This window comes from Neolamprologus brichardi, chromosome 18 (assembly GCF_056152115.1).
Source record: "Neolamprologus brichardi isolate AB-2024 chromosome 18, ASM5615211v1, whole genome shotgun sequence".
Taxonomy (NCBI): domain Eukaryota; kingdom Metazoa; phylum Chordata; class Actinopteri; order Cichliformes; family Cichlidae; genus Neolamprologus; species Neolamprologus brichardi.
This window is the reverse complement of record NC_142121.1, coordinates 9,434,964-9,447,481: the sequence shown is the minus strand read 5'-3', so window position 1 is coordinate 9,447,481 and position 12,518 is coordinate 9,434,964. Positions and strand designations below refer to the sequence as shown.

At 38.5% G+C, this 12,518-nt stretch overlaps 1 protein-coding gene across 3 annotated transcripts in view; it reads right to left on the bottom strand.

Annotated features, from left to right (window-relative positions):
- Positions 1–12,518, bottom strand: part of LOC102785671 (nuclear receptor coactivator 2-like) — a 54,627-nt gene that overhangs the window by 40,971 nt on the left and 1,138 nt on the right. For all 3 annotated transcript variants that reach the window (XM_035915655.2, XM_035915657.2, XM_006808439.3), the window contains exon 2: positions 105–166. The gene's annotated coding sequence lies outside the window, so the exon portion shown is untranslated. The remainder of the gene's footprint in view (positions 1–104; positions 167–12,518) is intronic.

Here is a 12,518-nt window from a genome sequence, read left to right as displayed (position 1 = left end):
TTGTATTGTAATATAACATATATGTGTACTGATATATGCTATATTTGTATTGCATCCTATTGTAATACAGCAAAACACTATCTTAACATAAAGATTCTGCTTACCTGATTTGCAAAGCATCATGGGTAAACATCCATAAAGATATGGCAACATCATTCAGTTATCTCTGTGAGACACATGAAACAAAAACAAAGATAAATGTTAGGTTTGTGTTTGAAAGGTTGGGCCGAAACAGATTTCTTAAATAGCAATGTGTCTGACAGCTGATCCCAGAATCTGTACAATCTTTGTTTCTTTGCTTTTCTTTTAATAATACTTTTTTCGTTAATAACATTTCTTTCAGCCTTTTATTACTATGTTTACTGTGTCTATTACAATGTAATACTTGGAAAACAGGATCCCAGATTGAAAGACCATAAAATGTATGTATGTCATCTTGTTTGTAGAAATACAGACACGTGGACAATGAATTATTGCATGTATAATGAACAGCTTAGGCACAAACTGAGAAAAATTGTAAGAAACTGGAAATGGCCAAAAATCAACGCAACATTAGCCAAGTTGGCGAAGCTTTTTATCCCTAATACAGACAAAGCTCTTAAGACACTGGATCATTCTCATAACGCAAATTAGCATACGTCAATGTATTTCGTGTGACTATGAAGATGTAAACGGAAATGTGTCCTTCAAAATCCAGTGTTTATAAAATAATGTTTAGTCTCCAGCCTCAGAGGTATAACAACCCCAGTGACATCATCAGGTTATTTTCTCGGAAACATAAAGCGTATTTTCACAGGATGAGAACTTCCCAAAACTAGTAATGTAACTTTAATATAAAAAAATAAAGGCATACAAACACAAACACTGATGAGACATTCCCGTAAGTACTGAATGAACGTTTTTTGACATCACATTGAGTTGCTAAAGTGCATGAATAATTATCACTTTCCAGGCATGAGACACACTTAAGTGAAACACATCACTTCATTTTACCACAAGAGTCAACCCATCATCAAGTACAGATGCAGGGCACGCCTAGATCAAATGTGTAAGAGTGTGTGCTTGCTAAATATGCTGCCGTCTTTTACAGGGTAAAATCATTTAGCAGAATTTAACCTCAATCATCACCCACCAGTTATGCTGGAAATCGCACTCCTGCCCACAATAACAAGGATACCTGCAGCTTTTCCCAGACAATGACCCTGCCTGGGAGGAAGATTCCGAGAGCTCGGAGGCCTTTTTCACACCGTGAGGTTGACCTGGAACAGTATGGTGCTGCTCCAGGTTCATCGAGTTCCCACTGGCTTTGGTTCATATTCAAGAAACATCCTATTTTATGAAACAACTGGTCTCCTTTTATTTGAACAGCTGAAGTGTAGTGGAAATCTACTTAAATCCCTCCCTAACGATCAGATATTTCAGAACCATTTTACAGCGTGCCCTTTCATTTTCATGTTGCAGGCAACTATGTGCGTGTGTGTAAAGTCCAAAGTGTAGGTCACATGTCCTGCTGCTGTGGAAAGACAGAAAGAGCCTACCTGTTTACTGGATTTCAGTCACCCCCCCCTCACATATATATCTGTTGTAATCAAGTAAAAACTCATTTTTTTCAGGAACTATTATGCATCACATACTCTCTGTGTTGAATCACATCCTCTTCCCCCCTCAGTGTTAATAGGGATGGCAAATTAAAGGAAAACCCCACATTGTGGGTTTGAGTGACGATTTACCATCTCGTGCCCTAAGAATTCAACACAGAAGCGACACGTCCAGTGCAACAGCATAACAGACCTGCAAAATCCTCTGACTGTAGAAGTGAAGCGTTCAGTATTTTTCCATAATTTTCTGCACATCTTTACCAAAAGTCCTTGACAAGAACTGTTACTGTGACTTTGTTCTTTTCCACTTCTCACATAGTCGTAAATAAGTTATAAATACAATTTCACTAATACTGAGGTTTGGGGCTTTGCCCACATTTGAACATTCATGTACTTATGTTTAAACAAATTCAGCGTTCGATGCAGGAAGCTGAAACTTGTTTTCCTTTAGAGACATAATGTGAAGCATCAAACAAAAGAATATGTCACAAAATAGGAATAAAGGCTGATGAGGCCACAGGGATGTACTGATCCAATATCAGACTGATCCTGGCTCAAAAAGCCGACGGCTGGGCCAATCTATGCAATCCAAGCCTATGTTGTTGTGTGTTTAATAAAGTATGAATCAGCAGCAATGCACTGGTTTGCTAGCAGGAGAGCTAACATAGCTCTCTCTCACTTGCTCTTGCACTCTCCCTCTTGCAATGTTCAGTCTAACACTTATTAGGAAATATTTATTTCACATACATTAACATAACACATTTTGTCAACTTGATTAATATTATTTCACCTCGCCTGCCCCTTGTCAGCTCCATGTAAACACATGTGTGCATGTGCATCTGTGTTTGTGTGTAGGTGCGCTCACGGCGAGACTGAGAGCAGCGAAAGGAGAAACTAGTATGAAATGAAAGCTGTGGGCAGGGAAGATTCTAAATCTGAGCTGAAATGAAACTAGTGCAAAAAAGATTCGGCGAATGACATGCACACTTTTTATTTTTATTTTTGATTGAATTCATCTTGGTTGTCTTGTCATTTATTACTAGACTTAATAAGCCTGTTACAATTTGTTTTACAAAGTCTGGAAAGCAAAGCCAAGTCTGACATTGCCTTGCAGATAAAAGAGCAATTCCCAATTGCTTCCTGGTAGTAAAAGAATACAGTCCAGTCATTTAACTGGTATCAGTACTCGGTATCCGCATGCATTGCTCACTGTGTGCATGGACAGGGTTGACCGACCAGTTTTAAAAACATGATGATGTGTATAATGCAACATGTTGCAGCTTGAAAGTTTAACAAGTTAAAATAGATGAAATAAATGGAAGAGTCAAACCTACCAAATCGAGATCGTTAGCACAGTGGTAATGTGTTGCATGCTTGTGGTGTGTGTGTGTGTGTGTGTAGTTACTGTAATCAAGAACACCAAATGAAAAGTACTAAAAAGAAGAAGTTAGTTTTTTTGGTCAGTGGCCAAATCTGAAACATCTGCTGGCTCTTCCCCCCGATTTGTTCACTGTTACTTAGTGTGTGTGTGATGTGTGTGTTGTGTGTGTGCGTGTGGCAGCAGCATTCTCAGTCAGTTGGACACAGCACACTCAAACCACACTGCACTTTAACATGCACCTGCCACCGCTGAGATAGCTGTGCGTATGTGTGCATTTGTCAGTTTGTGTGTGCATCAGAGTGTGTCGGTGTCTGTGGAGGAGAGACGGACAGCTGATCTCTACCCAACTCCTTTGTGAATTGCACAAGCACACATGCAAGCACAAATGTTCTTCCTGCGCACATGCACGATGACAGAAAAATCCTGTGGCTGTCACCCAGCCCACTTTGTGCACTGCAAACTTAGGTACTGCAAAGAGTACAGTTTTATCAGTCATTTTACCCAGGACCTCAAGTAGAACAAGCCAAGACAGTAAGATGCACACTGAAGCACCAGTAAAATACAGATTAACCAGTTGGACTGTTTTCTCCCTTTCGGAAACAGCCTTTTCTCAAAGGAAAGAACATGCAAATAATTTCTAAAGGCTGTTTTAAAAAATAAACAATGGGCCCCCAAAGTGACTTGAACTTTGCTTTCAGCAAAAACAAAGAAACACATATTTGCACCTACAGAGTCATGGCAATTGTGTAAAGACCAAACTTTGTAGTTAGCAATGGAGGGTTACACTGTTAATTATTTGCATAATAGACATTGTGGTAGCCAAGCACGCACATACACACTCACATGCACACATTCACACACACACACACACACACACACACACACACACACACACTGAGTGTCTGTTAGATAGAGAGAGGGAAGAGTGAGAGGGAGCTACAGAAAGTCAATGAGAGCCACACAGAGAGACGGCCTACTTCCTGACTGTGATTAATTTCTGTTACTAAGCAGCTCTATGGTAACACAGACATCCACAGCTACACCGAGCTCAGAGCTGGTTTACAGTACACAGCCTATGCGTCTAACACATTACACAAGTTAGACGCATAGGCTGATAATCCTGGCCAGTAACGCAAAATATATAATCCCATATAAGATGTGCAAAAACAGCCCATCTGCAATTTGCAATGTTCACAATTATGCATCAAATTTCTTGTGAAACTGTGAGATTCCGCCCATGTCTTATAATGTTATGTGAAACATATGACTAATTTGTGAATATGAACAAAAGCACCCACAGTCATTCAGGGAGGTTAGCATATCAACTAATTACAAATTCTGCTCAATCATTCATCTTAAGACTGCACAAAAATTACCCTTAAGCCACAAATGACTTAAGTAACTCTTAAAAATGACAAGTTTTTCAAAAGCAGCCCTGTCATCTGCTTTTACTCTTAATCTAACCATTCTCTCTCAGCCACAGATGTGATGCTAAACCAAAACACAAGAAGCTCAGCTGTGTTGACCTCTCTTTGATCGCATGTGGACAAAAGGATATTTATAAACTTTTAACATTTTTCAGTTATTTCCTGAATTTAATAACTTGTCATTACGTGACTTTGATTCATCTCCAGAGTCTCGTGGTGAGAATAGGATCGGAGTAACAAATGGGCATCAGAATGGACTTAATCAAGCCATAATATGCATTTTGGCCACAGTGCTGCTTAACCTCTTTACTGTCATCTTTGCAGCAACGGTCTGTCACCAAAAGGCTGTGATGAACAACACAATTAGCTCTGGCCATGGCCTGTGTTTGTTCTGCAAAAGCCTGTTATGCTATTAGCTTGTATTATCCAGCTGGAAGCCTGTGGAGTCTCTCTCTCTCTCTCTCTCTCTCTCTAACACAGCTCTGCTGTCATAGTGCTGGAGAATTACAGCCGCCATCAGCTCCAGCTAACCAAATTAGCACTTGTTATGCAACCTGCTACACTTGGCTCACAGGTCTACTGCTTCAACCCTGCACAGCTTTCCATATGGTTTGCACATAGGAAGGCAAGTTAGCTTTGCAGCCTGCTCCTCAGCTGAGTGGCAACATGCTGGTTTATTGCTTTGTTTCATCACTTTAATCTGGTATATGTATCCCTTATATGCAACAGATACTGTTACTGTAAAACTAAGACTTTCTGCCACGACAACACAACAGCTGAGAGTGTGTGAATTCAAAGCCAGAAACTCAAATCATGTGAGGCTGCATGCTGCGCTTTCATAGCCAGCTGCAGTCTTCAGTGTTTATAAAAAAAAATGAAAAAAAAAAATGACTGTAAATGTATCTGCCAGAAGGTGTCTTGATACTTGCTAGTTTTAAAATTTGACTTTCACTGTCTCACTGTAGCATATGTGGTTTAAGCAAGTCAAACTGAAGACTTTTAAGCCTTTTTTCTGCCACTTTAAATACCACTTTCAAATTAAATCTAAGAGTAAACTTGTGATGGAAAACTGTGTTTAAAAGGAAAAATCTTTCCACATTTATTAGTTCAAATTACAGTATTCATTTGGATTTAGGCATATTTCCCAAATTAGCCAATAATGAATCTAAGAAAATAAAAGTTGAAACATAAATCTTGCCTGAGATGCTATTCATTCATCCCAAGTTTCAAAGAGCCTCAACAAAAGTGTATTTTAAGTGGTAAGCATTGCCCATTGCTCTCTTTGCTATTCTTAAATCAGTTGTCAAAACCACTGCAAAAAAAAAAAAAAACAGATCTAAAGGGTTAATTAAAGTACTGGCTCTTAAGCATAGTCCACAAATTTTCAATAGAGTTAATATCAGGGCTTTGGGAAGGCCATTCCAGAAGCCCAACATCGGCCTCCTTTATCCATTCCAAAACCAGTTCTTATGTGTTTGGGATCATTGTCCTATTGGAATACCGAAGTTTCCACCATCTAGCAGCTGATTTGAGGTAAAATTGATTAATTTTGAGCTAGTCCTCCTTCTTCAGTATTGCATCGCCTTTGTGCAATGTATCATTGGAAGAACATTTGGCTTGTCCATGTACAGCTGCAGTTGAAGTTGAAGGTGTTGATTTTGGAGCAGTGGTTTCTTTTTTTTGCCCTGCACCCTCTCTACCCAGGCAGGTTTGAGCCTTGCTGAATCCTAAAATGTTTCTGGACATCCTCCCTCTCATCTGAGGTCAACAGTTTAGGTCTTTTTCCCGACATCGGCAAAGTGGTGGCATATCAGAACAACTTGCATTTACGTAAATTATTTGAACCGATGATCCCGGAATCTGCGTTTGTTTAGAAGTGCTCCATTAGTCCTTCCCAGCTTGAATAAATCTACAGTTCTCCTTCTTAGAACCTCACTGAGTTCCTTAGACTTTTTCATTGTTCTATATTGGTTGAACCAGTGAGCTGTGTCAAACAAATGTTTTCTTATGCTGCCAAAGAGAAACTAGCAGTTGTAGTCAACTTAAAAGACATTAGAGAACCTTCAGCACAACTTATTAAAAATGTTTTATGTATGCATGTTTATATTTGAGCCTGTATGTGTACTTTTGACCATGTTTAAATCAGACAAAATCCAAAATAAATCTAAACTTGTGGACGCAATTCTAATTTTTAAAGTCGGCAAAGGTGTATGCTGAATAAAAAAACTTGAAACAGACAAAGAACTGTTCAGAAAAATCATAAAAAGCCTCAAATTACCATCATGTACATGTAAACCTCCACAACTGTGCCCTGGCTAACACTGTAGCTTACAGCAGCGGTCCCCAACCCCCAGGCCTCGGACCGGTACCGGGCCGCGAGAGTTGAGGCTCAGGTGTGAAATGTATGATTTTCAGGGTTTTTAATCGGTTTTCCGCGTTATTTTGTTATCGTTTTTATCGTTAACTCGGTTTTCCTGGGTCTTTTCACGTGTGTTATGAATAAATCTTCTTTTCTTCGGTACTGGTACTGGTTTTATTTTGTTGTATTTATCTCTCTACGACACCTTAAAGGCCGGTCCGTGAAAATATTGTCGGGCATAAACCGGTCCGTGGCACAAAAAAGGTTGGGGACCGCTGGCTTACAGTACTAAATAGCACTATGATATACCAACAACAAGGGGAAAGGGCTACATTTTTTCTGTCCAAGAAGATTAGTCAGGGTCCTGTATGAACAGTGAAGCAGGTTTTTCTTGCAATCATTCCTTCCCTTCATACCATGAAGTGATTCCAAGATTTATCTGAAGCAAATATGAGGCTTTAGCAAGTATAGATCTAAGTATGCACAAATTAAAAAACAATAGTATTGGATGAGTCTAAAAGACTTCAGACAGCTCTGGCCTCCCTATCATTCAGATACATGACAAACAAAAAGATTTCATTTAAATTGTAGGCGGTCGGAGCTTACTCACACACACTCTGCTCTAGAGCTGCTTGTAATTAACTAAATAATTCTTAATGCTTCTTAATGGTGTTGACCACACTGTCTCATAATCATGGCCACAGTCACAAGTATCATACTTATCATGTGTCCAAGTACAGCAGAGTCTTTTAAAATTTTTCGAAGAAACACATTGGTGATTTATGATGACGATGACTGATCAAACTTTCCAGTCCATGAGTGTTTTATTTTAGGTACACATACGGTAAATAAGGGAATATGAATGAAAGCCCCTCCTGTTGTTGTGTGCAGTCACCATGTCAAGAAATTACAAAATACTTGTGGTTTTTGCTGCAATCTATTCTTTGTCTGAATTTTGAATTAAGGTCATATTTGAGTCATAAGCAACAGACATGTAGATCTGACTTGCTCCCCTAACAATAACAAGAATTTCTCAGCCGTTGCTCTGCATCTCCCAAGAACAGCTTTTCTTTGTACAACTATCCTTAACTTTCAGATGCTTCATAGCATGCCTTAGGTCTCATGGTTTTACTATAACCACGAGAAAAAACAAACAAAAAACAAAACAAGTGTTTCCAGTATATCTATAATAAGTGTGTATACTTTTTGCAAGAATAGCTACAAGTGCTTCGCCTTGGCTAGTATCTGAGCAATGATGTAAGTGTTGCTGTTGGTGTATTAGAGCTCCTCTCCTCAGTTCTCTCAGCTCCTGTCATCAGGATAAAATATGATCACATTTTAAAAATATGATTCAACTGTTTTGATGTATCTGAAACTTTAAGTCCTTTAAATCATAATCGTGGCAAATTATTAAACACCTCTAGCCTTTAGAAGTATTAGCCTTTTAAAATAAACAGGTGGTAGACCAAAAAACTTTGAGTCTGTGTTAAGCCGCTATTGTGGTTGACACATTAGTCATTGTTCATTCAAACTGCAACACATGCTGACCCATGCATCAAAAATAGAATAGGAATATAAACGATTTTTCAGTGCAGGAGCACAGAAATTTCCAGATGGCACTGAGGGAAACTGTGGAAATAATTTAGTTGAGAAAGTTGAGATAGTCTACCAAAGACTGAAAAACCTCCATGATTGCTTTTTCAGTCCATCAGTGATGAAACAATTTTTAATTTTTTTAATTTTTTGGAGTTGAGAAACTTTTCATTTGGAAAATGGCTGGATCACACGTCAAATGCCACTATAAATGAGTAAAGGTGATGTCATAGTTCATGGAAGCCACAACCAGAAAGTTAGGTAGGGATCATACTTCATTATCTATCTGGAGATCTGCAAACACCACAGAGAAGGGTTATACTTTTATAGAAATTAGCCTCATGGGTAATCAATAAGGCAGTCTCTTACATGAAAGCCCAAATGGTCCCAAAGGCAGGCACGTTAATGAACACTCATGTGAAAAATATAGTTTTCACAGGGCTCTATGCAGGCCTTGTACTTTAGGATTTAACATGCTAACTGACGCCTGCAGAGTCTAGGATGTAGCCCTTGTGTTTCTTCAAGTTTCTCTGAGCACTGGGAAAATTGCAGCATTGTGCTAAACACCTAAAATGAAGCATATTTTATTAGCAGCATCTGGCTGCTATTTACCCTCTTAATTCATATGGATCCAGTAAGCATAGACCCAAAAGCATCCTCTTTTACATGACTTCTTGCCACTCGAGCCGAGGAAGGCCTTCATATACTTGTCAGTGTGGAATCTACAATACCTGCATCAATCAGTGGTATGTCTATTGTCAGGGTGCTGCTGCTCCCATCGTGTATGCACTGTATCTGAATGTTGCAGAACAAAGCCATATCACTACATACTGCCAAATGCTGTAGATGGAAAAGGAGACCTATTTTTCACTAGAGCTCTCAAATCTGAAATGTGCTCCATTTTGCACTGGTTTATATACTACCCTTATCAAGGCTTTTCACTGTTTACATTAAGGTCAAATAAAATAATATGGTTGGACAAAAATAAATAAAAGAAGAACTTTGTTAAATAACCTACTGAATGTGTCAACAGAGATGATAAAAACCAGTGAATTGGCTAGCTGATATCAGCTGATATTAGCTTATCGCAGATATAAAGTATTGGCGTATGTCACATCTAGCACGATAAGAAAGAACTAATTTAGAAACTGTGTAACAATTACAAAGATTGTACACAATAGGCTGCCTTAAACATTTTGCAATCTAAAGCATCGTCTCTTACTTATTCAAGATAACTTAAAAAATGCGCATGAGCCAATACATCGTCTGACCTTTTAAACGCTCATATATGAAGTCTATTCTAAGACTCTTTTTTGTGTTACTTCCTATTATTCAGTAATGTTTAAGGAGATAATTTTTATACGAATCTGCAAGTCAATGCACTTTGATTTAGAACTAAAACGTATGTTATCATCAGATACTGTAACAATATCCTGCAGATTCATTTTGCTGAGGGAATATTACAGTGATTATGGTTTTCAGGCACCACAGGAAGCTTTCAGGGGAGTCAGTCACATGGGTGTGTGCGTGTGTGTGTGTGTGTGTGTGTGTGTGTGTGTGTGTGGTTAATTAGAGCACTTGGTCTCAGGAGGATCAGACCTGGAAGGCGACTGTCTCTGCTACGTGACAGAAAGCCAGGGGCAGAGTGTGTCTGATAAGTTGGTGGCAGAGAGAAGAGACAGACATAAACAAACACAGATAAGTCGACAAGCATGCACACACCCACACATACACCCCTTGGTAAATACTAGTGGATGTACAGATGAACCAATTGTGCTGGTATTTAAATACCCCCCCCAAAAAAAAAAAAATCATTCCCAAATTAACAATATCAGCTTGTGGGTGAGAAACACTGAAGGCAACGTTTGCTCTTAAGTAGATACGGAACCCAGTGCTCACCACCTGAATTTGCTACAGCTACAATTTTAGCATGTTTATTTTATAGTCTGTCCCTACTTTCACGTCTATATCTGATTTAATTCACTCACAAAGACATTAAATTAGGACTAGGTTTATTTTAAATCCAAGACCAGGATAACATCAGGGATTGATGGCTATGATTTAAATGTGTGAATCTATTTCTTTGCTGTCCCAGGATAAAATGTCATAGAAAACAAACTGAGGAGAAATGCACAGTCAAGCCTTGCCCTTCCTCCTTCTCCTGCTGCTGCCGTCATTGGTCAGGACATTATTTGAGCCCTCATGTGGTTTAGTGAATTCAAGCCACTAAGGATCCCTCATTGGGCAGGCTGCCAAATTTGTGTTAAGATCTTGGACTTAAGAACATTCCTGCACTCTTGCTGCAGCACTATAAGGTAGTTTTGGCATTGAACATTGTAGTGTAATGTACCAGAATTTAATCAGACAAGACACTACTCTGTAACTGTAATAAAAATTTTACAGAAATACAGCGCAAACAGATAGAGGTGAATCCCTGACTAAAACAAAGCATGCACAGTATTTTGTGCTGCCTAACTGTTTCTATGCATAAATAGCATAATGCCTCTTAACCCCTTAGAGAGAAAAAGGTACAGAAAGAAGGGTTAAACACAACCTGAACACTTGGCCTACATGTTGCAATCCCTTTCAAAGTTCAGTTTGGGGTGCCGGGAAGAGCAAATAAGCCTAAAAGAGCCCAAAAAAAATCATAAGCCCAGCCCTCATAGATAACATTTCCAGAGGAATCAGATGGCACCTGTCACGTAGGCAAACTGACAGGTTTCCTGTAGTAAGATACCAGCACAATAGCAAACACAGAGAAAACAGCACAACAGCAAATAAAGACAAATTCTTGTGCCTGCATTTAAAAAGGCCCACCTTACTGCAAGACAATACGTTCTGAGCTGTGAGTGTTTCTTTTCAGCGTAAACCTGCACGACATGTTTTTGTCACAGCCGCACTCCTCATTCTATGCTGTCCTGTTAGCACACATACACATGCTATGTAGTCCAAAAAGTAGCAATCTGCTGAATATATAAGAGGGATGATTGTAATATCTCAAACTTGGACACTCTAAAGTGCAAATCATTTGGCTTTTGCTTTGCAAATCGGCTTTTAACAGCATATGCATATAACAAAGGAAAAGCAAAAGTGAAAGCACTCTCAAGGATCATATGTCATGAAAAAAAGACGCAAGTTTGATGTAAATATCCCTCATTTCCTAAACGCCTGGTCTCAAATCACGCAAAGCCCTTCTTGACAAACCAGCAGACGTCCTCCCATCTTTACAGAGTACAGCCTGTTATGACTTTAAATACATTTTTAAAAAAATGATGACGATAATAATGTCAGTAGTTTCTATCCATCTACCAGTCTCTAATGGATTTTCACCTACGACTATTCCCACTGGACTAAAACGATAATATCACTTGAAATAACATGTTGTTTCAGATAATTAGCCTTTTTATTATTGTTTGTTTGCAGCTTCAAACCTGCAAAAAAAAACACATTCTGGAGAGATAAGCATCCCCTCACAACACAGTAGAGCTAGCTGATAAACTATGTCAAATTAGATGGAAGGAAAGGAAAAGACGCTTGTTTTTTAATTATTACAAATCTATTATTAACAGTCATTTAAACTGTGGCATCATTCTACTAAATTCTGGAATTATACCATCATGAAATAACATAAGTTATGAACTACCTACAATTGTATCTTTAAACTGAATTAACAACAAAAACAGGGAAATTTTAATATATTGAAGAACACTAGCTCTCTGGACCTCTGATAGCATCCTATAGAGGTATCCCAGCAAATTTATATGGGTTAAACATTTTTTCTTCTAACATTTCCATTATGGTCTTTGTTTATGGGTTAATTATAGTGAAATAAGTATTTGAGAGACTTGGGTACATGGCTGTGAACTGCTTCACTGTAACTGATATGTTAGTTTCAGGCTTGAAAACTGAAACAACAGCAGAAAATTTTATTTCCTGATGGCAGTTAGCTTTGACCACCACAACCAGCTGCTACATGTACACACTTTAAAATGTATCTTGTGGGTTGACTTTGCTTTTAACAACTTGTTTTAATTTGGTAAAGTGCCACAAATTCTAAACAATTACTTTGCATGTATTAACAGAAGTGTTTTATGAGAATAGGACATAAAAGTTGTTTTATAAGAGTCTGAACATTAAACAAATATTAGATCTGTGTTCTG